This window comes from Myxine glutinosa, chromosome 1 (genome assembly GCF_964187855.1).
Source record: "Myxine glutinosa chromosome 1, kmMyxGlut1.1, whole genome shotgun sequence".
NCBI classification, from domain to species: domain Eukaryota; kingdom Metazoa; phylum Chordata; class Myxini; order Myxiniformes; family Myxinidae; genus Myxine; species Myxine glutinosa.
In genome coordinates, this window is record NC_136261.1 from 397,639,065 (window position 1) to 397,662,725 (window position 23,661).

Below are 23,661 nucleotides of genomic sequence, written 5' to 3' on the forward strand. Positions count from 1 at the left end.
ATCAGATCACATCTCAAATGGAGTGATAACGTCATTTAGTCAGGGCCCTTGGGGATATTTTGGGGCCGTTTGGTTCAAATTCTTCCAAACGCACGAAATTTGGCCCAGATGTTGCCCATGCCATACTATTTAGATTTTTGATGGGCGCCAAGACGGGCGCCCCGCCCCCCCCCCCCCCCCGGGGGCCCTATATTGGCGAAATACTAAATGGCCGCCACCCGGATTAGAGGAAAATCAGTTAAATAACCAAAAGGGTTGGAATCATGTATGATACCACTTTTCAGGGGTTTTCGAGGTCGAGGAATCCAATTATGTTATTTTGATGATTCGAGGTCAAGGTCAACCCTCAAGGTCATCCTAAAGGTCATTTTTGAGTCAAACATGTCGGTTTTTGAGTTTTTTGTCAAGATTTACGCGAGGTTCACCATTTTATGTTTCTGGGTTGGGTAATCGAACTCTGACCTTATTTTTGACAATTAGAGGAAATATTTACATGTCTATTTCCTAATTTTCAGGCATATGCAGTTCATCAGTCTAATTACAAAGGTACGGATTTTGATGTTTTATGAACTGTATGCCATATCCTTGTGTTTAATTTTTGTGCGATCATGATCCGGGTTCATGTATACATGATTGTATACATGTCATAAATATGACGTCATAGGTCATGTGACCTGGCGGCCATATTGGATTTTATGAAAACCTTAAAAATGGATCCCTGCCTTCATTTTTCGATCGATTCATTTTGAACTTTGACCACTAATAGTATGCCATGTGATCGGATGCATATCCTAATTATGACGTCATAGGTCAGGTGACATGGTGGGATGGACCGGTATGGTCCCCGGATCATACCGCCCTTGGCGCCCGTCAAAAATCGAAATAGTATGGCATGGGCAACATCTGGGCCAAATTTCGTGCTTTTGGAAGAATTTGAACCAAACGGCCCCAAAATATCCCTAAGGGCCCTGACTAAATGACGTTATCACTCCATTTGAGATGTGATCTGATCTTATCCTTCACTCAGCCACATCTGTATCTGCTTTCCACACACTCTGAATCAGATAGGGTACATCTTGACATGAAATTACCATGTTTTAACTAATCACGTATATCTTATAACAGCTTCACATTTAACAATATGCTGTTTTCCTCAAAACATTCAAAAAGTTATATTCATTTATATGCTTCACACGGATAATATCCAAATCAGGTATGTATTTTCATTACTGAAGTACGAATAGCATTTAAAGTTGCTTTCAGGTTAATATAGTTTGAAAAATTAAACTCATCCAGTTTTTAACACTCAGAGAAATAAATGCATTAATGAGTACATATAATTAAAATCACAAACAGTAATATCTAATTCCCTACAAACTTTGCAAACAGGCAAACTATGCATAATGTATTATTTATCATAGTTTCTCCCCACTTTTTTTTTTTACATGAGTAATTAATTCTATAGTGTTTACTACTAGTATGTGACCTTCAAATGGTGCCTCACATCACTTTAATTTTCATGATGTGTAACTTGTGGTGATATGAGTTCACTGATCTTGTAAAACTGACACAATCCATAACATTTTTGTTATGCCATTATCTTGACTCCACTGTATTTATTTGCAGCATTACTTGATTCAATCTTTTTATCTCCGCCTTCATGTCATCATAAAAGTCTTCCTCTTTTGGTTCCTCATTTGTTTCTGTTCTCATCAACATCCCATGATTTATTAATTTGTTCCAACACACTATAACCAAGGGTTTTAACCAAGCATCCACCAAACTATTTCCAATTACAATTATCAATTGAACTCAAAATGCTAATTAAACAAACATTCGAACAATTAACTTCAAAGAGTCAACAAATTCATTTTATAAACAGATCTAATTTTCATCCAATAGTTTTCCTTGCCAACTGTCATATTGTAACATTTTAATAAACCTTTGGAAATATCTTCCAAATCAATAAATTCCCTTTTTACTTTCCAAATACAGTGAAACCTTGACTTACGAGTGCACCAACTTACGAGTTTTCCGAGATACGAGCCGTCGCTCGGGCGGTTTATTACTTTGAGATGCGAGCCGAGATCTGAGTTACGAGCTTACGCCACCCGCCACCAGGTGGGTTCCGGTCACGTGGTTATCTTGCCGTGCAAGCATCTCTGCCGTATATCGCTGCTGCTTTGTTTTCGCATTTTGGTTATTTTGGAAAATTTCTTAGTTTTAACCATGGGTCCTAAGAAATTGAGTGCCAAGGGCAATACTGAGAAGAAGAAGAGGATGATGTGCTTGGATATAAAACACGCAATCGTCGAAAAACATGAGCGAGGTGTGCGTGTTGTCGATTTGGTGAGGCGGATGTGAAGGCAGCTGAAGATTTTATTATAACTTTTGCCGAACTGATAGAAGCTGAACGATACATCCCCCAGCAAATCTTCAACTGTGACGAGACAGGGCTCTTCTGGAAAAAGATGCCGAGGAGGACGTATATAACGGCAGAGGAGAAGAGCATGCCAGACCACAACTTGTTCAGAGTGCCGGCGATAGCTCGCCTTCTCTTTGTGGAAAACACGGTGAGATCCTTAACATCCAACAACTAATGGGACGCAAACGGGGTGCCCAGTTTAGCGGTACACACATTGATGAATCACCCTGCCTGTGATTCACCCATGACAGGTTACAGCTGGGTCGGGATTCAAACCCAGGCTGGACAGTTTAGAGTCAAGTGTGCGTACCTCCAGTCCAGGCCATCCTGCCAACTTGTATGCTGCATACAGGTGAAATATAAAGCGCGAGATATTTTTTATATATACTGTATATTAAAAAAAAAATTGGTGTGGTTTTTGGCGGGCTGGAACGGATTAATAGCATTTCAATGCATTTTAATGGGGAAATTTAATTTGAGAAACGAGCAAATTGAGTAACGAGCTCGGTCACAGAACAAATTAAACTCGTAAGTCAAGGTTTCACTGTACTCATCTGTAAATTACGTATTTAATTCCAGGTTTTTTTTTGTTTTTTTATTTTAATTTTGCTGGCCTTCATGGCCATAAAAGTTTCTGCCAACATGCAGTACCTTTTTATCTACCAAGAAAGTATTCTTCCACATAAGACCTCTCCGAAATTTTGAAATCTGGGATTTCTGATTGGATGGATGCACACTCTCAGGACATTTCAGGCTGCTGTTAACAATCCACTGCGATAAATTAATTCCTTTGCCCGCAATTGATTAATTAGTACAAATTGAGGATGTTATCCCTATCACATTCAATTATAGATTAATTGTTTTGGATCTGTCTTTCAACTGCTGTAAGGAAGAATAATAGCTCGTATGAGTCTTGGTAATATCTCACTTAATTTACCCAGCATCTAAAAAAATTTTACTATCCATTCTCCTTCTGTTAACCAGCGACTTTGTTTAAACTCCAAAGCTTAATTTGGCGAATCACATGTGTACAACCACTGTTTATTCAGACCCTTTTTATGTTGTAGAAAATATCCAAGTAAGTGTTACTCCCCTCTCGCTGTTTCTTGTCTATTTCTATGCAACTAGTGAGTACTAATGACACCAGTATGCCAATATAGGTGTTCCAAATTATTAAAATATATTGCAGGTACACATAACATAGCGTTTTGATTTTAAACTACATAACAGCGCGTTCATGTCTGCCCCTTGGTTTAAGATTCACAATACATTCCGTTTTAAAAACTCACAATAGTGGCTGAATATTCCCATTTATTATTTCTCTCTTAAAATCTTGTTCTATTACCAAAATATCACTCAATCAGGTTTTTTTTTCCATCTTTTTATGATGTTAATAACTAATAAAATCAACCAACTTGGTCCATTGCACAATCTGATTTGTTCGTTTCCATTTTCCATCCTACTTCATTTCCCATAAAATCCATGTTTTATGAAAATCAATATACGTTCAAGTCTGGTTTACATTTTCGGTATCAATTCAGCAAGATTTTCTTTACTATTATTTTCCCATATCATCTACGCCTAATACACATCCAATACATCCAATACACATCCATACAGCACAATTTGTATGCTGATAAAATCCAAGTTTATATATACAGGGTGAGTCAAAAGTAGTGCCCGATTTCTGTTTATATATATATATATATATATATATATATATATATATATATATATATATACAGACTTGGCATTTAATATGGAATATTTTTTTTGTGGGGGTGAACTTAGTTTTCAAGATGTCTTAGAACCAAAAGTTCATTGGAATTATGTTGAAATTATTCTAGATTTTGTTAATGTGACCTTTAAAAGAAACAAAAACCACATTTGACATTTCGAAACAAAATTGATCCTTGAAAGTGATGTAAACTGATATCGAACTCAATTCATGGACAGTACTGTGCTAAACTTCTGTACGTTTTCCAGAAGTATCTCTTTATTTTGCACATTAGCCAAAATTTTTTTTAACAAAAACAAAAGTTAAATTACGACTGGGATTTCGGACAGTAAAATTACAGTTCAGTACTTCGTGTAAACCCCACGAGCATTCAGGAGAGCACGTACACGTTGAGGCATGCTGTTCACGAGATTTGCCAAGGTTTGGACAGGAATCGCTTGCCATGCAGTGACAATAGCCTGCTGCAATTCACGCACAGAGGTCGGCTGCTGGTCCAAGTGGTCGATTTTACGCGTTAATTCTGCCCACAAGTTCTCTATCGGATTCATATCCGGGGACATGGCAGGCCACTCCATATGATCTACACCATGGTCAGCAAGAAAGTGTTGGATCATCCGAGCACGATGAGGCCGTGCATTGTCATCTTGGAAGACAAAGTTTCCTCGAAAGGCTGCGCGAGCAAATGGAAGCAATGTTTCTTTCAGAATGGCCCTCTACTTGAACTGGTTCAGGTTTCCATTCAGAACAACCAGGTCAGTTTTGCCCCCTGCATGAAAAGCAGCCCAAACAGTCACCCCACCACCTCCAGCTTGGACACTTGGCACTATACAATCTTTGTTGTAGGCTGTGCACTTGTCTGCACACTCGGACGTGGCCATCTTGACGATAGACCAGAAATCTAGACTCGTCACTGAAGATCACGTGATTCCAGTGTCCTGGCTGCCATTGACGGTGCTCTCTGGCCCACTGCAATCGGCGCTGGCAGTGTTGTCTGGTCAGGCATGGCTTTCTCAGGGGACGCCTGGCACGATAGCCTGCTTGAACCAGTGGTTGGTTGACTAGCCTTCTGGATACAGGCACATTAGTCAGTTGCTGCCACTCAGCCCTAAGCCGATTAGCTGACTTGGTACGGCCATTGCGGACTAACCGGTGCAGCTGGCGATCGTCCCTCCTTGTGCTTCTGCGGGGACGTCCTGGCCTCGGTATTGGAGTAGGGACACCCCTCTGAGCATTTCGTTTCAGGATCTTTGACACCTGACCTTGATTGATGCCATACTGCCGAGCAATAGCATGCTGTTTCATGCCGTAATTTCGTAAAGCCACCCCTCCATGACAAACAGCATTGTCGAGTTGACGGACCATCTCCAGAGGAAGCGGCAATAACTTTTGGAGATGTGCAGCAGTTGTTTTCCACTAATACAGAACGCATCAACCCTTGTATACCCGACTGTGAAGCCAATCATCAAATGCACCTGGCCGTACATTTTGCCACGCCACCTGTGATATAATCCTGTTGTTGACTTCTTGCTACAACAGACAATCAGTGACATGGTTCTTTCAACAAATAAATCACCAAAGTGTAAAAGAAACTCACCAGATTGATATACTGAGTTAAGAAAGTAAACCCAAGTCAAGAAAAAAAAAAAAATTCCATATTAAATGCCAAGTCTGTGTGTGTGTATATACAGTGGTACCTCGGCTTACGAGTGCCCCAACGTACGAGTTTTTCGGGATACGAGCCGTCGCTCGGGCGGTTTGTTGCTTTGGGATACGAGCCGAGATCCGATGTACGAGCTCAAAAAATTTATTTTTTTGAATTTTCCGGTTGTGGCTTCCGGTTCCGGTCACGTGGTTATCTTGCCGTGAAAGCATCTCTGCTTGGATATAAAACACGCAATCATCGAAATACATGAGCGAGGAATCTCCTTGCTCCAGCCGGTGACGTCATCGGCGGGGATCCCCGCCTCCAGAGTGGCTGGTCACGTGACCGCCAAAGCGTGTCGCGCGTGCGGGTATAATGAGCTACACCTGTGGATCACGTGACCACGGAAGCACGCCTCGCTTGAGAGGCATGGCTTTCGGTTTGCGTTTTGCTTTATAAGGCGCGATAAATGGGCTTTTGAGTGTTAGCGGTTCATGGCGTTGACGGTTCATGACGGTTCATGGCGGTTCATGACGGTTCATGACGGTTCATGGCGTTGACGGTCAAAAACCCATTACATCAATTTTACCAGGCACTGTACAGTAAGTACAGTGGACACCAAATGCACGGTGGAAGGCTAGAAGTAGAAGATCGTCCAAGACAAGTGAGAATAAGCCATACTTTGGAGATGACGTCATTCGCTGGTCCGATAACCAAAGATGTGGTATAAAAAACCAGGTGAGCTAACAATGCAGCAATGAAGGAATTCGGCCAAGGCACCGGCACACAACGACCTACCTACATCGAAAGACTCAATGCCAATGGTGACAGAAGCCAAGACGGCCGGCTTAAACACCGCCGAAAGACCACGGTGTACCAACTTACGATGCAGAACATCTTGCACTTAATATGATGACAACAGGTGCCATCCTCTGACGTACCATTACAGGTACAGGTACAGTACACGTGAGCACAGAGCAAAAGTTCACTGAAACCGAGATTAAGAAAAAAGAAAAAACACCTCGTGGTCCGTGCTCGATATCCGAGTTTCAATCTTTTCAAACACATGATGCTCTCGGTCACGGTATCTCCTGCGAGCTGCTTCTCCTTCAACCACACAAACAACAACTTCTCCATATCTTCATGGATAGAGGTCCGGAGCTTTGAAATAATCGTAACGCCCTTGGCTGGCGTTATAGCCTTTATGGACTCCTTCTGCTTCAAAATCGTACATATCGTAGAAGGAGTACGATCGTACTGCCTCGCCAAGTCGACAACACGCACACCTCACCTGGCATGCTCTTCTCCTCTGCTTAATAAAACCAGTTTATTTCTTTACATTCTCTTGTATTATGTACAGTATATACGAGGTCGTGCTTGTTTATACATTATTTGTTATTTATAAAGTACATTTTTGTTATTTAAAAGCACCTAACAAAAAAAATTGGTGTTTTTTTTTTGAGGCTGGAACGGATTAATAGCATTTCAATGCATTTGAATGGGAAAATTTGCTTTGACTTACGAGCGATTTGGCTTACGAGCTCCGTCACGGAACGGATTAAACTCGTAAGCCGAGGTACCACTGTATATATATATATATATATATATATATATATATATATATATATATATATATATATATATATATATAATTTTATATATATATATACATATATATATATATATACATATATATATATATATATACATATATATATATATTTCTGTCAGTTGATTGTTTGTTTGCCATTCGTATTACAGTGTACAAGAAGGTAGAAATAAATGAATGACATGTTTATCTAACCATTTATTCGGGGGAAAATTAGTACGGACAATTATTACGGGGGAAACCCTTAGCTACATTCATTGCCGTTTTCGGACGACCGGTCTTCTTTGCAGTGGCTACCGACCCTGTTGCTTCAAATTTCTCGACAATCAATCGTATGTTTCTTCCTTGGGGTGGGTTAATATCGAATTCCTGTGCCAAACGGCGTGCCGCCATCGTTGGTTGTTCATTACATTTGTAGTAATGCTTCACAGCCGCAATGCATTGATTCATTGAAAGGTAATTCATGGTTCAATTTGGTGCAACCTCAGTAACTATCCAAACTCTCAGCAATAACCTTCAAAAAAAAAAATTTTTTAAGAAAATTAATAATCTGCAAGACAATTATAAAGAACATGACATCCCAGAAAGAATCTGACAGCTGAAAAAACAAATTGGGCGCTACTTTTGACTCACCCTGTATATATCAAAAATCCATGAGCAAAGTACTCTGGTAAATCCATGTAAGATCTCTTACAAATTCGGCTAATTTTTACTCCCTCATTTTTTTGAAGCTCATATCTATAAATAGCTTTGTTCTCCTATAAGTTTTATCAAAAATGGAATCCCAAGGTTACTCACAATTTCTTACTATTAATTAATGGCTGCTTGTAACTCAGCACATCAAATCTTTGTATTCCATCTGCCGTGACAAAAGAGATAATCTTCATAATCAAATTATGTTTTTATTTTATGGATTTTATGGATAGTTGATCCCATCCACATCACATTATCTATTTCTAGACAGGTACACTGTCAGTTTCAGCAATCTTTTAAGAGAAAAAAAATACACAAAAACTCATGCATTATGTATATTTGTTTGCGTTGGAACCATTATTTGCATATCAAGGTGGGTGTCAATTTCATAAAGTTTGTCCCTTAATTCGAGAAACGCAGATACACAAACAGACAACAAAATTTCTTAGAAAACCCCTATAATGTCCACATTTAAATCACCCTTTGTCTCCCACAATAACTTATCCAAATTTGACAGCACACCCCTTTACATGCCAGTCGACCACTGACATATCAATCGTGCAAAAACAATAGTCTGAAATTCCCACCTGATCATCATGTGACTCTCGTCACTTGGTTCCCAAAAATAAATTTGCAAAGCAATTGTTCCAGAATTTGTAAATTCCAAAAATTGCTTTTCCCAAAATGCTCCCGAAAATCATATTTATAATTGGCAAATATGAGGCTTCCAGAATTAACTCTAATCCTGGAGCTTTTAATTCAATGTTCACAAAATTCTCCAATTTCGGTATTTGATCAATTACTTATCATATTGCTAATAAGCAAAAATGAATCATTCTTGCTCCGAAGACTTTTCAGCCACAAGAAGCATCGACATTTGCTCATTTTGGTCTAGTGATCTCGTCTGTTGAGGCCAATCATCATTTGAAATCTACAGCAACGAAGGCATAATCGTTGTCTCAGGTACGGGTAAGCACTGGTACCCTTGATCTTGGTTTTCCCCTATGAAATAGTCTCCTATTTGAATATGGCCAACGTCGTCTCCAGTGTCCCAATTATCCACACTTAAAACACCGGTCCTTGTCATTGCCTGTTCTTTCAGGCCTACCCATCCTGTTACTTCCTTGTCGATTAGGTCTCTGATTTTCCCTTGGATCATAAGAAAATTCTCTGTACTGTTCTATTTGGGGAGACAAATGGGAATCAGGTGCGGCAAATGTCACTTTTATTCCTACATTCGAAGGCAGTTGTGCATGTATCTCCTTCAATGTATCCTGTATCCGTTTAAGTTCTAGGTCCGTTATCCTTCCTTGCTGTTCCCACTTCCTGGATTCAACATCCCAATGATGGAATGCAGGCCAGTCTACCATTAGGTTCTGTCTCTTCCTGGCTTTCAATTCTTGTCCTAATCTGTCCAATCGACTTCGCTCAAATGTACCATCTCTTGGAAACTCCTTGGCATGTCCCTTTGTCCACAAATACCCATTCTCAACATCCCTAATGGCCTCTATACCATAATGGTTGTACATATAATATGTACAAGTACCTTTTTGTGGAATATCTGGTTCAACTTTTCTACCCTTACAGGCCCTATTTCCCATTATGTCTATATGAATGTACTAGGTAAACCGCTGTGTGTACTATAAATAAAATCTGCTGGGGTTATTCCACCTTATACACCGTAACCTGTATGTTGCGTCTTCTGAGGTTGGTATGACAGTCGTTCTTCACTGGTGATTCCAGGAAGAGTCTCTCCAACTTTCAATTGACGATGGCAGCTGAGTCCAGGAACACCTCCTTTTTTGTACAACCATTTCACCAACCGATCCCCAAACTGATCGGGCAGGTAAATGACCACCGATAGGTGGAGAACCACGTATCGGTCCCTTGTCACCAGTGTCAAAACACTTTTGCAGAGGCCAGGTAATTGCGTTCCCTGTTGAAAAGGCACGCCAGATGTTAAGCACATATATAATATATATATATTTGGACCTTTCCTTCGCTTTTCTCAACTTACCACCTTGCTCATTTTTGAAGGTATCTTCACATTAACATAAATATTCTGATTCCACATTGATTTCACAATGTGGATTTTATCACATTTTTTAGTCGAACTATCTTCCAATCAAATCAAAATGGTTCATCTTCTTCTATCAATTTTTTTTCAAAAAAAAAAAAAAAGTTATTTTCACAATCTTCTGATATCCACTCTAATCCATTTCCCTATCAAATCTTACGGAGGAGCCTGGAAGAGAATGGAAAATCAAAAGCTCTATCAAAAGAACAATATTGTGTTGTTCAAACCCACCAAAAAACAAAAACGCATCAGCAAAAATTCCTAATAAAATCCAATAGAACACCATTTAGCTCGATGCAGCCCGATTCCTCATTTTCGGAATAGGAAACACAATGCCGCTTCCTGGGGGCCCTCCAAGAAGCGAAATATGCTTCCCACTCATCCTATTACCTCCATCAAAAGAGGATATTACATTTAGATCCGTTTGTTTGTCTGTCTGCACAGAACAATTTTGATTTTCTCTGCATTCGTTAATATGAATAACAGGAAACTTTCATGACAGGTGCAAAATCACCTGTACAATTTTGTAAAATCATAATCATGTCATTGATCACATGGTATAGGCACCATAATTGTGTCAACACAACAATCTTAAAATCACTGAAAACACATCCTGGCAAGGGTCCACAATCCCTGATTGCTGTTTCCTTAGCTCCTTACAATGGTGATATTACCTACATAACATATCAATATTGATTTATAATAAAACAATAAAATTGAGATATGATATCATGGGCAAGGGGCAATGCCATCTCATGCCATGCCCGATGGTTCAGAGAAAACAGTAACGTTTACCTCCAGGACATATTTCCACCCCAGGCACAAGACCTACCTCAGTCAGGTCAACAAAACCCCCCCAAAAACCCTGTATAACGCTTATCTGGACCACACCCTACCATCTACATCGTTCACAAACCACCCACCAGCCTTTTTGGTGGGGTGGGGGTGGGGAATGGAAAAAGATGGATGATGAAAGGGATAAATTACATCCAACACCAATCCATGTTGAACAAGGGAGGAATTCATGGTTTCTTTCTTTCGAACTCACTTACACATCAATCAATCAATTAATCATTATTAATCAATAAATTAAATCATTCATTTAGATGACTCCATACATAAGCCCTTTTTCCAATGTTGTCAGAATAGCTTTATCTGTTGACTGAGATCTATGATCATTGGTCATCACCCCTGACCTATACGTAGTGTGTTCAAAAAGTATCCGGCCTTTATTTTTCATGCGTAAAAAAAAAGAAGCCAGGGAGGCGTTGATTGGTGCACGTATGTAGGCGATCCTAATGCACACACGTGAATTTTTTCACACCTGCAGAAGCTGTCATTCGACGGCAGACCGCCGATGAGTGAGGACATGTAAGCGAGCGCCGTCGGATTTTCGTTTTTGACAAAATGACGGAAAAACTTGAACAACGCTACTGCATCAAATTTTATGTTTCATCAAACTTGCATCAAAACTGCAACTTGGTTTCTGGGTCGTACCCATAAACCCAGGACTCATCGCCAGTGATCACTGTGTTGAGGAAGCTGGGATCGCTGTTCACAGTCTCCAGCATGTCCTGTGCGATCTCCAAACGGAGTTGCTTCTGCTCAATCGTTAGCAGCTTTGGTACGAACTTCGCTGAGATTCTCCTGAAGCCCAAATCCTCCTTCATAATGGAATGAACGGTGTTGAATCTTGTGGATCGTTTCCACTTGGGAATCGCCAAGCTTTACACAAAATTTGATGCAGTAGCGTTCAGGTTTTTCCGTCATTTTGTCAAAAACGAAAATCCGACGGCGCTCGCTTACATGTCCTCACTCATTGGCGGTCTGCCGTCGAATGACAGCTTCTGCAGGTGTGAAAGAATTCACGCGTGTGCATTAGGATCGCCTACATACGTGCACCAATCAACGCCTCCCTAGCTTCTTTTTTTTTACGCACGAAAAATAAAGGTCGGATACTTTTTGAACACAGTAGTATACCTCATGACAACTGACTAATCACTTTTCTGTCCTCGGGTCATATCTGACATATCTTTCAATTTTACCGGGCTATTACATCACAGAATTCAACATCTGCAGCCACTGAAGGCAACTTATCCTTCATTTGTGAGACAGTCAGCCAGAATTGATCAGACAGATATGAGACAGTTCAATGGAAAAAAAAAAATGTCTCAATTTTAATGATACCCAAACCTCTTGACAATTAAAATTTTGTAAAAACCATCTCAAAATGTTTTGCCAACAAAATCATAACCAATTCAAAAGTATTGACAATTTTGATCCAATCATGCTCAAATTTTTTTTTTTTTGAAGTGAATAGTTATCCTGCAATTTAACTCTATTGCTTGTAATTCACAACTGATCCTATAAGGCTTGAAAGCTCTTGTTGTAAGAAGCTCTTCTCTACACCAGTGCCATCACCTAACACCAGAAACACTTGTGGTACCATTCGTACCCTTTTAATCCTGCTGATTATTTTAATCATAATTCTAAATACCTGTATCACAATACTATCTGTCTAAAAAAATTATTTATAATCATTTTTCCATTTAAGGGGCCAAGTGGGATAAAATGCAGGGTTTTACACGCCATCAAACAAATGCACATATCTGCACTCACAGACAAGCTACCCCCTACAAACCATATATCACTGGAAAGCTGACAATCTGGAGAATACAAAAATTGAAGAATTGAGACAATACACCTTCAAATAAGGAAATTACATTAATTTTCCTCAACACAATTGAAAATTTAAATTTTTGCATTTTGTCAGCAAAATTGTAACCCCATACAACTAACTCAGGCAATCTACTTTTTTTCCTCAGTTTTACATATTATAGGGATGTCCTCATATTTCAATGATGGCTTTTCTTCAAATCAGTTTATTTCAGCTGCACACTGATTATTTTTTGTAGAAACAGAAAAAGGTGACATTTTACTTCATTTTTTTTTTTTAAGTAGGGGTATCTCTAAAAGCCATCATTAATTCACTCAACACGTCAAACCTGACATTCTGACCAAATTTGAAGAAATTCTGATGATTAGTTTTTGAGTTATAACAAGTTTAGTCCACGAATCTGCTGTTTTGAGAAAACGGCTGGTAATTAATACACTGCGATTTTTATATAAGAATAATCCGGTTTAACAAATGATTGACCGTTGACAATTAGACCCATATTTTCTGGAAAAATAGTTCAATTTTCACATTAAAAGGATTGATTTCTGAAAGAACATACATCATAGAGTATTTTGACATGAAAAAATTTAAAAATATATTTTACTCAAATTTTACCCCACTCGGCAGCTCATAGAGACTGTATATGGAGGGAGAAATGCACAATAATTGATTGATTAATTGCATAATTTAAATCAATAAAAGGTTATCATAAAATATTTTCTTAATCAATTGGCTAATAGCATAACTAAACCACTCGTGCTTCATCCGAAGATGTATCTTTTAAAAATTTAATAAAATAAAGCATTAATAAAAAAATTAAATAATTAATTGATTAATCAATAAATAATGAATCGATAAAGTGATTAATCAATAAATCAAATATATCCATTGTAGCCACATCACTTGGTCACTGTCATGTCCAAATATTAGCTTCCTAGCTCAAAAGGTGCCTGAGATATTGCCCAGATGAGACAAAGACGAGAGACAAAGACAAAATTCATAAGACAAATTATGAATTGCGAAAGATGATGGGAATAGAGCCTGTGATGGATGCTGTGAAGAGAAACCTCCATTTCCATCTTAATGCAAGGTAACCTCCATTTCCCATATTTGGTCCAGATTCAGGAGGGGTTACCATAAATCAAGGAGTGAGAAATTGAAAGAATTAAAAAATGAATGAATGAAAAATGGAAAGAAGGAAGAAGAAAGAAAAGGTAGGAATAGAAAAGTAAAGCAAACTGGAGGGAGGGGTGTGAAAGAGGACTGGCACCTGTAGAGAGACACGAAAAAAAAAACAAAGAAAAAGGAATGAAGGAGAAAATAAAGGAGCAGAGAAATTAATTCCATCAGATCAATCCCCCATATATAACAATCATAATCATAAGGAATGTGTCAATCTACTGTTTATCATTATCATTACATCGCATCAATCGCATAGCAGCGCACCTTTCAATGATGCCAGCACACAATCTTGTTTCCCACTCCGATTCTAAAACAATGTAAAAATATCTCAAAAAAAAATTAAAATCATAAATTCACGTCATCTGGAGAATGTGAACAGATTTTTTTCTTCATTATTGTCCTCATGCAAATCATTCATTACAATCATATCGATAATTGTGTCATACAATCATACAAGGATCGGATACAGAGATGAGATGATACAGAGGGTTGGGGGAGAGATCGGGAAAATAAAAAGTGGGGGGGGGGGGGGGGGGAGAGGGGAAAGAGGGCAGGGGAAACGAGGAAGGGGGTAGTTTAAGATGGGGAAGGCAACACCTCACCACACATCACGGGTGGGTGGTAAAAAAAATAAAAGGAATGAAAATACATCCAGCCAAAACATCCATCTATCTTCCAAACAATCATTTAACCAGCTTCTGGGACAAAATATGTTTTCATTGGGTTTGTCTCATTGTGTTCGCTCCTGTATGAGCCTCAACCCAAATACTAAAGTTACAATTTAAGTGAGTTTTACTCAACCCAATAAAAAGAATAGAAAAACAAACAAGGAGATACAAAGAGATAGAAAGAATAATTCAAATTGTAAAAGATTACAGTCCTGAAATGGACACTACACACACACACACACACACACACACACACACACACACACACACACACACACACACACACACACACGCACACACACACACACACACACGTCACAACACAACAACAACAACACAGGTACCAGGTAATAGGCAGGAGACAGGTAGACAGAGGAGAGAGGGTTGAGGCCGGGGAGGAGGGAGGAATGAGGCAAGGGAGGAAAGGGGATGGGGCGGAGGAGAAGTGAGGCTGGGGGGCGGGGGAGAGAAGGAGGGGTGGGAGGAAGAAGTATACCCCCATACGAGTACGCCCAGAGAGAGCAAACGAGATGGGGGGTGGGTGGGGGGTGGAGGGGTAGGAAGGTGGGGTGCAGGCGTGGTGGTGGGGTGATTGTTTGGGTGTCCGGTGATGAAAGTTGGGGTAGGGTGGTCACCGCGGTCACACATAGAGGCGGGGGGAGGAGTGTTTGCCAATCTCCATACAACGCACCAGGCTGGGACAAGGGAAGAGGGAAAGATGGAGAGATGGGGAGAGAGAAAGTGGGAGGGAGGGAGAGAGGCAGAGAGGCAGAGAGAAAGAGGGGATAGAGGGATAGAACTTGCATTGAAAAAACCCATTTTCTACCAAAACCGTACGTAATATGTCAACAGGAAGACAACAACTTCTCCTTCTCGTGCGATTTGGTCTCTTCCGAGGACAGAAGTGTCTTCCGGAAGATTGCTTTGCGCCAAACATGTATTACTCGCGCTCATGATGGAAGAATTGGACAAAGATGACACAACATCACAGATTGATGCAAATATCCAGATTGTGTTTTCACTTGCAAGTTTTGCTGCGTAAATATAACCTCTTCTCCTCCGCCTCTTCCTTAATGGTTCTTACTTTATCATGGCACGCAAGCACCGTCTAAATCCTTGCACAAACTTCGCTACCGGTGGACACATTGTGAACAACCAGATGAATCTCACAGCCCATACAAAGTTTAAAATGTTCACAATCAGTCCCTGAAACCAACTCAGAGTTTTATACAAACAGAAATTTGTGCAATATGATCAAAAAAATCGATCGATATTTAAAAAAAAGAGAGAAAGAAATTAATAAAATACGATTGCCGGGAGTCAAACCTGGGCCGCCAGATCTTGTCCCAGCGCATTTAACCACCCGGCCATTTCCAAGTTAGAACATGAACTAATAGCGGATACCTATGGAGGTGCCGGTGCGTGCACGAAATGTCCCGTCCGCATCAAATGAACCGCGGAGCGATGATTCACGTGTGTTACCCATGCTGATTCGTGCGTGTCGTACTGATTCGTGCGGCCTGCACGTACCGTGTACGTGTGCTCAGCGTTTACCCACGCTTCGACCCGCGAAGCGGTCACTGAGCATTTGCTTGGTATATGCGAACGCGCTTTGCGTGCGTGCGAACGCACTTTGCAAACGCACAACGTCCCTGTTTGGGCGCATCGGGGTCACGTCACGATACGTGCCGCCAATAATTTATTATAATTTATGCAGCACGAGATGGCCATCGCTATGTACAAATTGCATTTGCCGGCGCAAAACGGGTCTGTCAAGATCGCGATTGATATCGTTGTTTGCTCACGGTTCTGCTCGACAAAAGGAAGTTTATTTTATAAAAATCGAACCAGCCGTTTCAGAGATATGATTAGATTTGTGTACGTGTGAATGCGCTTCGCAACAGAGTACCTCACGCTCCGAGACAGCACGATTTAACCCCATTTTCGAACGCTGAAATGCAAAATCATGTTCGGATACACAAATACGAGGAAATAATCGCTAATTATCGCATATTATCGGAAATTGATGTACTATTCTTCGTTCCGTTCATTCTACCGCTTCTACTGGTGCAAGAGAAAAGATTTCTACCAGTATTTATTTTAGGAACCTCAATTTCATCTGTTCCAGGAGCGAAAGGTTATAAACAGGACATTAGAATGTCACCTCCAACAACGTACAATCGTGAAAAATATACAAACAAGTACACATACATTCAAAGTACACCGCCCCATGCCAAATAATTAAATATGCTGCAGCGCGGCATTGCCGGGGCGCCTCCGGCGCCCGGCAATACCGCAGTGCAGCTCATTGAGGCTGCATTGGGAGGGAGAGGTGTACACTAATTGATTGATTAATTGTATAATTAAAATCAATAAAAGATTATCACAAAATATTTTCATAATCAATTGGCTAATCGCATAACTAAACCACTAGTGCTTCATCCGAAGATGTATCTTTTAGAAATTTAATTAAATAAGTCATTTATAAAAAATTAAATAATTAATTGATTACTCAATAAATAATTCATCGATTAATCAATAAATAATTAATAGATGAAATGATTAATCAATAAATCAAAAATATCCTTGATAGCCACATCACTTGGTCACACATGTCCAAATATTAGCTTCCCAGCTCAAAAGGTGCCTGAGATATTGGCGAAATGAGAAAGAAAATAAATAAATGATTAATAATGAAAATAAATAAATAATAATCATAAAAAATTAAATTATTAATCAATTTGGTCAGAGAACAAATAAACTACCACTATTTCATCAGAATCTGTAAGTAAAAAAAAAAAAATTTTTTTTGTCATTAATCGAATAATTAAATAATTAATCGATTAATTGATTAATTAATAAATCAAAAATATCCTTTGCAGCCAAATCACCTGGTCATTGGCATGTCCAAATATCAGCTTCCTAACTCAAAAGGTGCCTGAGTTAATGGTCAGAAGAGAAAGGAAATTTGATTAATTAAATAAGTACTTCATTAATCGCTAATAATTAAATAACTCCTCAATTTATTGATTAATCAAAAAAAAATAATAGTGTTTTTGACAAAGGACTTCCACACTATTGTGCCGAAATTTCAGCTTCCTAGCTCAAAGGATGGCTGAGATATCGTCCGGACAACCAAGAAAACAAGAAAGAAAACAAGAAACCAGAGTGAAAACTGAGTACAGTGAAACCTTGACTTACGAGTTTAATTCGTTCTGTGACCGAGCTCGTAACTCAATTTGCTCGTTTCTCAAATTAAATTTCCCCATTAAAATGCATTGAAATGCTATTAATCCGTTCCAGCCCGCCAAAAACCACACCAATTTTTTTTTAAATATACAGTATATATAAAAATATCTCGCGCTTTATATTTCACCTGTATGCAGCATACAAGTTGGCAGGATGGCCTGGACTGGAGGTACGCACACTTGACTCTAAACTGTCCAGCCTGGGTTTGAATCCCGACCCAGCTATAACCTGTCATGTCGGTGTTTCACAGGCACGGTGATTCATCAATGTGTGTACCGCTAAACTGGGCGCCCCGTTTGCGTCCCATTAGTTGTTGGATGTTGAGGATCTCACCGTGTCTTCCACAAAGAGAAGGCGAGCTATTGCCGGCACTCTGAACAAGTTGTGGCCTGGCATGCTCTTCTCCTCTGCCGTTATATACGTCCTCCTCGGCATCTTTTTCCAGAAGAGCCCTGTCTCGTCACAGTTGAAGATTTGCTGGGGGATGTATCGTTCGGCTTCTATCAGTTCGGCAAAAGTTATAATAAAATCTTCAGCTGCCTTCACATCCGCCTCACCAAGTCGACAACACGCACACCTCGCTCATGTTTTTCGACGATTGCGTGTTTTATATCCAAGCACATCATCCTCTTCTTCTTCTCAGTGCTGCCCTTGGCACTCAATTTCTTAGGACCCATGGTTAAAACTAAGAAAATTTTCCAAAATAACCAAAATGCGAAAACAAAGCAGCAGCGATATACGGCAGAGATGCTTGGACGGCAAGATAACCACGTGACCAGAACCCACCTGGTGGCGTAAGCTCCAAAATAACCAAAATGCGAAAACAAAACAGCAGCGATATATGGCAGAGATGCTTGCACGGCAAGATAACCACGTGACCAGAACCCACCTGGTGGCGTAAGCTCCAAAATAACCAAAATGCGAAAACAAAACAGCAGCGATATACGGCAGAGATGCTTGCACGGCAAGATAACCACGTGACCAGAACCCACCTGGTGGCGTAAGCTCCAAAATAACCAAAATGCGAAAACAAAACAGCAGCGATATACGGCAGAGATGCTTGCATGGCAAGATAACCACGTGACCGGAACCCACTTGGTGGCGGGTGGCGTAAGCTCGTAACTCAGATCTCGGCTCGCATCTCAAAGCAATAAACCGCCCGAGCGACGGCTCGTATCTCGGAAAACTCGTAAGTTGGTGCACTCGTAAGTCAAGGTTTCACTGTACTCTCTTTCAGCGTGCGTCACTGCCGAGCTCCCTTCGGTGCCCAGCAATGACGATTTGCAATGCCTGGAGATGGCATAGGAAAGGAGCGGTGTACAATATACAAGTAAGGTCAACCATTTTATACATGATTATACAGTATTACACCTCCGTTTCAGTGGATCTTCATGAAGAAGAAACAAAAAAAAAACATGGATCTGTTACACCTCTGTTTCAGTGTATCTTCATTAAACAAAAAGCACAGCACCATTCCTGAAGACCAAAAAAAGTTTCAGTGGACCTTTGGCATTAAAAAAAAAAAAAAACACAAAAAAAAACATGTCACCCTTCCTGAAGTGTATATATACATATCTGTAATTCTGGGGCTTTCTGCATAAATGCCCCGTGGAACTGCCCACCGACCACATTTCTAATACATATACTTTTGATACATAGACAATAACTGCACAAATCTCGATGCTATCTGCATCCAAATTCAGCCACACCAGGTTCAAATTGCAGACCTCTTTCAAGGTTGGCAAGATAATACACAGGCAAACTCTTCATACCTTGAAAAATCGCCTGGACATATTCGAAGCGATGTGCCAACCTGTTCCAGCATTGCAGATCTGGAAATCTCCACCAATTGTTGTGGCTTCTTTTCAGACACTTTCTTAGCGAGGCTCAGACTCAAAGGGATTCAGACTCGCTCAGTTCAAACCGAGATTTATTCAGATATTGCGGAGAGGACTTTAGTTATACTTTACACAAATTTCAGACAGAATACCACGCGTCGTTCCATGGGAAGAATTCTCTCCTCGCAGCCTCGGAGTGTCCCGTTATATACAAAACTCATTTCCTCTGATCTACAATGGTCGGAATTCTGGGGTCACGTAGAGCCAGCCTTTCTGGCGCCAACTCCATATGTTTATCATTACGGAGGGCACAAAAGCTGATAAGGTCAATCCCCGAGTCCCACTAATGAAGTGGTACATTCCAACTCCGAGCTAAATCAGCATTCTTCTCTCCGTTCACATCCTTGGAGGTCACTAGGTCATTTCACAGATGGTCGGCTGCTTGCTCCAGGTTCCCTGCACATTTCCTTGCATGCTTTGAGAACAAGATTCACATTGAAGTACAATTTAACTAATATTCATAAATTGTCTTATAAATGTGAATTATATATATATATATATATAATTCCACAGTACCTTTCTCACCAGCCAGGGCACCTCAGCAATGGACTTCTGCGACTCACTGGGACTGACTCGATCTGTCAATTTCTCAACCTGGATCTCAGTCAAAGGAGCATCTTCTCTTCTTGACTTGGTTTGATAAACTTCCCTGCAAATGTCTGCTGGTCTTTTTCTGCTCCAATTGGTTTTTCTCATCATTTGCTTGTCAAAGTGGACATCTCTATGGCCATTGTCAGAGAGCCTCCTCAGTGACGACGAGTCTGGCATTTCACTCAGGCTGACTGGCACGGTCTTCAAGCAGCCATCAATCATCTGGACTGGACTGCCATCCCAACTGCCTCTGACATCAACTCTTCCTGGGAAGTCTTCCAAAGTAAACTGCTCTCTCTCTCTCTCTCATGCACAGATTTATCGCATCTCATCTTCAGTTATCATTGTGGATATGAGATGTTGATATGAGTGTTGATAGATATGATATGAGATGATATGAGTGTTGTGGATATGAGAATTGTGTTTTTTTTATTGTTGAAAAAATATCACCCTCACTCCTCCAGTTCTTGTGTATAAAGGTCAAAGGGCGTCCCTTAGTTAGGTCATATGCAATCACGTAGCCAAATCATGGATCTCCCTGTTCAGTAGTTTGTTCCTTATTCTGTGTATTAGGTTAAGGCTTTGTCTTTCATTAATTAATACTCCATTGCACCGAATTCAAATAGGTAGTATCCCCTTTCAATTTCCCCAGAACCTTCATGGGAACCCCCTTTTGGCAGCCGCATTACAAATTCCTCTGCGCGGTTTACTGCAGTCCGCTGTTTCTTCGGGCTTGGGTTTTTGCCGCAGCTGCTGGGCGGTTTTCAGCGCGACTCCATTCGCCACGAGGTGGGCTCGGAGAAGAGGGGGGAGGAGCCGCCGAATCCAGGGCGTTGGCCACCCCTCATCATCAAGGGCGGAGCCAAAGGGGGCCGTGCGAGCCAACCGGCACGGCAGTAAGCGACCCGGTAGGCGTGCCGAGAGAGCTCGCGGGGAGAGGTCGAGGCACGCTATAAAACGCGGGCGCATGCGTCAAAGTGGTGGTTGTCAGTGGTGAGGAGTGGTTGTCGGTGGTGAGGAGTTGGTTGTTGGTTGTTGCGTCAGAGAGACAGCAGATGAGTTCTGAGTCCAAGAAGGTTGCGTGAGAGATACGAAAAGCCGTTGACAAGGAAGAGATACGCTCAGAGCCGCTTCAACCAGCCCTGTTTCAACCAACCGCGTGAAGCCCTGACGGAGCAGCGAGTGAGCCTGCCGGTGTGCGGTGTAAAGCCGAATTCAAGGAGCTGCCGGCTCCTCGCTTCCCGCCCGGAGTGGACCTGCTCGCTGTGCCCTGTGATCCTACCTGGTCATCCCTCCAAACGATTCCTGTCCTTCCATCCTTTTGTGTACGTGAGTTTGTTTTGTGTGTTCTGTCCTGGGGTATAAGTTAAGCCTGTTTAGATAAGCTAGAGTTTCACTGTGTCCTTCTGGTCCGTCCCTCTTTCTGCCTTTATTTTATTATCCTTCCTCTCCTTGGTTTCTTTTGGTTGTAAATAGTAATAAATCCTATTCGTATTTCCTACCTCTTGTCTTCTTCTTCTTCACATCCGTCGTCTTTGTCTTTTCCCAATTGAATACCTGCGGCACGATTTGGCCAACGCTCAGAATCGGGTTAGTCCTTGTTAACGGTTCGGGGCCGCAGCTGCCATCCGCTCGGCAAATTAACATCCCAATCCGCGGTCACGAACGAAGCTGCTCACCGGCCTTTTCAGAGGTCGCGGTGCAGCTTCAGGGACCACGTCGGTCAGCAATAACCGAGGGGACTAATTCCCACTCAAAGGGGAACAAAAGGCCGACGTTGGGTTCCGTAACTATATATATATATATATATATATATATATATATATATATATATATATATATATATATATATATATATACATATATATATATATATATATATATATATATATATATATATATATATATATATATATATATATATATACACACTAGCAGAAGTACCCGGCATTGCCGGGCGGGGGAAGAGGAGGGGAGGGGAACGGGGGGGAGGGGGAGGGGGGAGGGGCCCTTCTTCCCCTGCACCCTCCCCTCCCCCCTTCCCCTCCCCCCTCCCCCTCCCCCCTGTGCCACTCCCCTCCTCTTCCCCCTCCCCCTCCCCCCTCCCCCTCCCCCCTCCCCCTCCCCCTCCCCCCTGTTCCACTCCCCCTCCCCCTCCCCCCTCCCCCTCCCCCCTCCCCCTCCCCCCTCCCCCTCCCCCCTCCCCCCCGTTCCCCTCCCCTCCTCTTCCCCCTCCCCTCCTCCTCCCCCTTAACACCAGGGGGGTTGACTCAGCCTGTCATCCTACCGAGGTCGGCAAATTGAGTACCAGTTCACGGAACGCGCCGCCGGTAATATATTATAATTTATGGTAATCTATGCAGCACGACATGGTCATCACGGAAAACAAGGCGCCTTTGCCGGCGCAAAACGGCTCTCCCAGGGTCAAACTCGGTGTCGTTGTGAGCGCACGGTTCAGCCCTTCAGGAAAAAGTTTATTTTGTAAAAATCGAACCACGCGTTAAAAGGATAGGACTGGTTTTGTTCGCCGGCACGTCGGCGCTCGAATCGGCTCGCGATAAAATCCAACACGTCCTTTGTCGGGGTCGTCTGAACCAACCACGGGGCCTAGAAGGCTGGGACCGGTCTCAAAAGTTAGATCTCGATCATATCTCGTAATGCTGGAAGCTGCACGTCTCTGTGATAATGTTGTGGACCATGACAAGAGATCGTGCGAGTCGCTCGCAATGGCTTCAAGCACTTCCGCATTCGACCATTTCATGAACGCCATACGCGCAGCCCATCAAAGCGCGTACGTATTAAACGAACATACAGTGGCCCATGTTTCGATTCCCTCCCTCTTCTGCTAGCGCTTCTGTGCTAATGCGCTAATTTTAAAACCCGAAGTTTTTTAAAATTTAAGGTGTGCTGTAGTTGCTCTGAGACGTACTGATTCCGAATATGCCTTTGGTTTTTCTCTGCGATGAGTAGTTCTCGAGTTATAAGAGGACAAACAAACAAACAAACAAACATACTTTACTGATATATATATATATATAAAATTCCACAGTACCTTTCTCACCAGCCAGGGCACCTCAGCAATGGACTTCTGCGACTCCCTGGGACTGACTCGATCTGTCAATTTCTCAACCCGGATCTCAGTCAAAGGAGCATCTTCTTGACTTGGTTTGATAAACTTCCCTGCAAATGTCTGCTGGTCTTTTTCTGCTCCA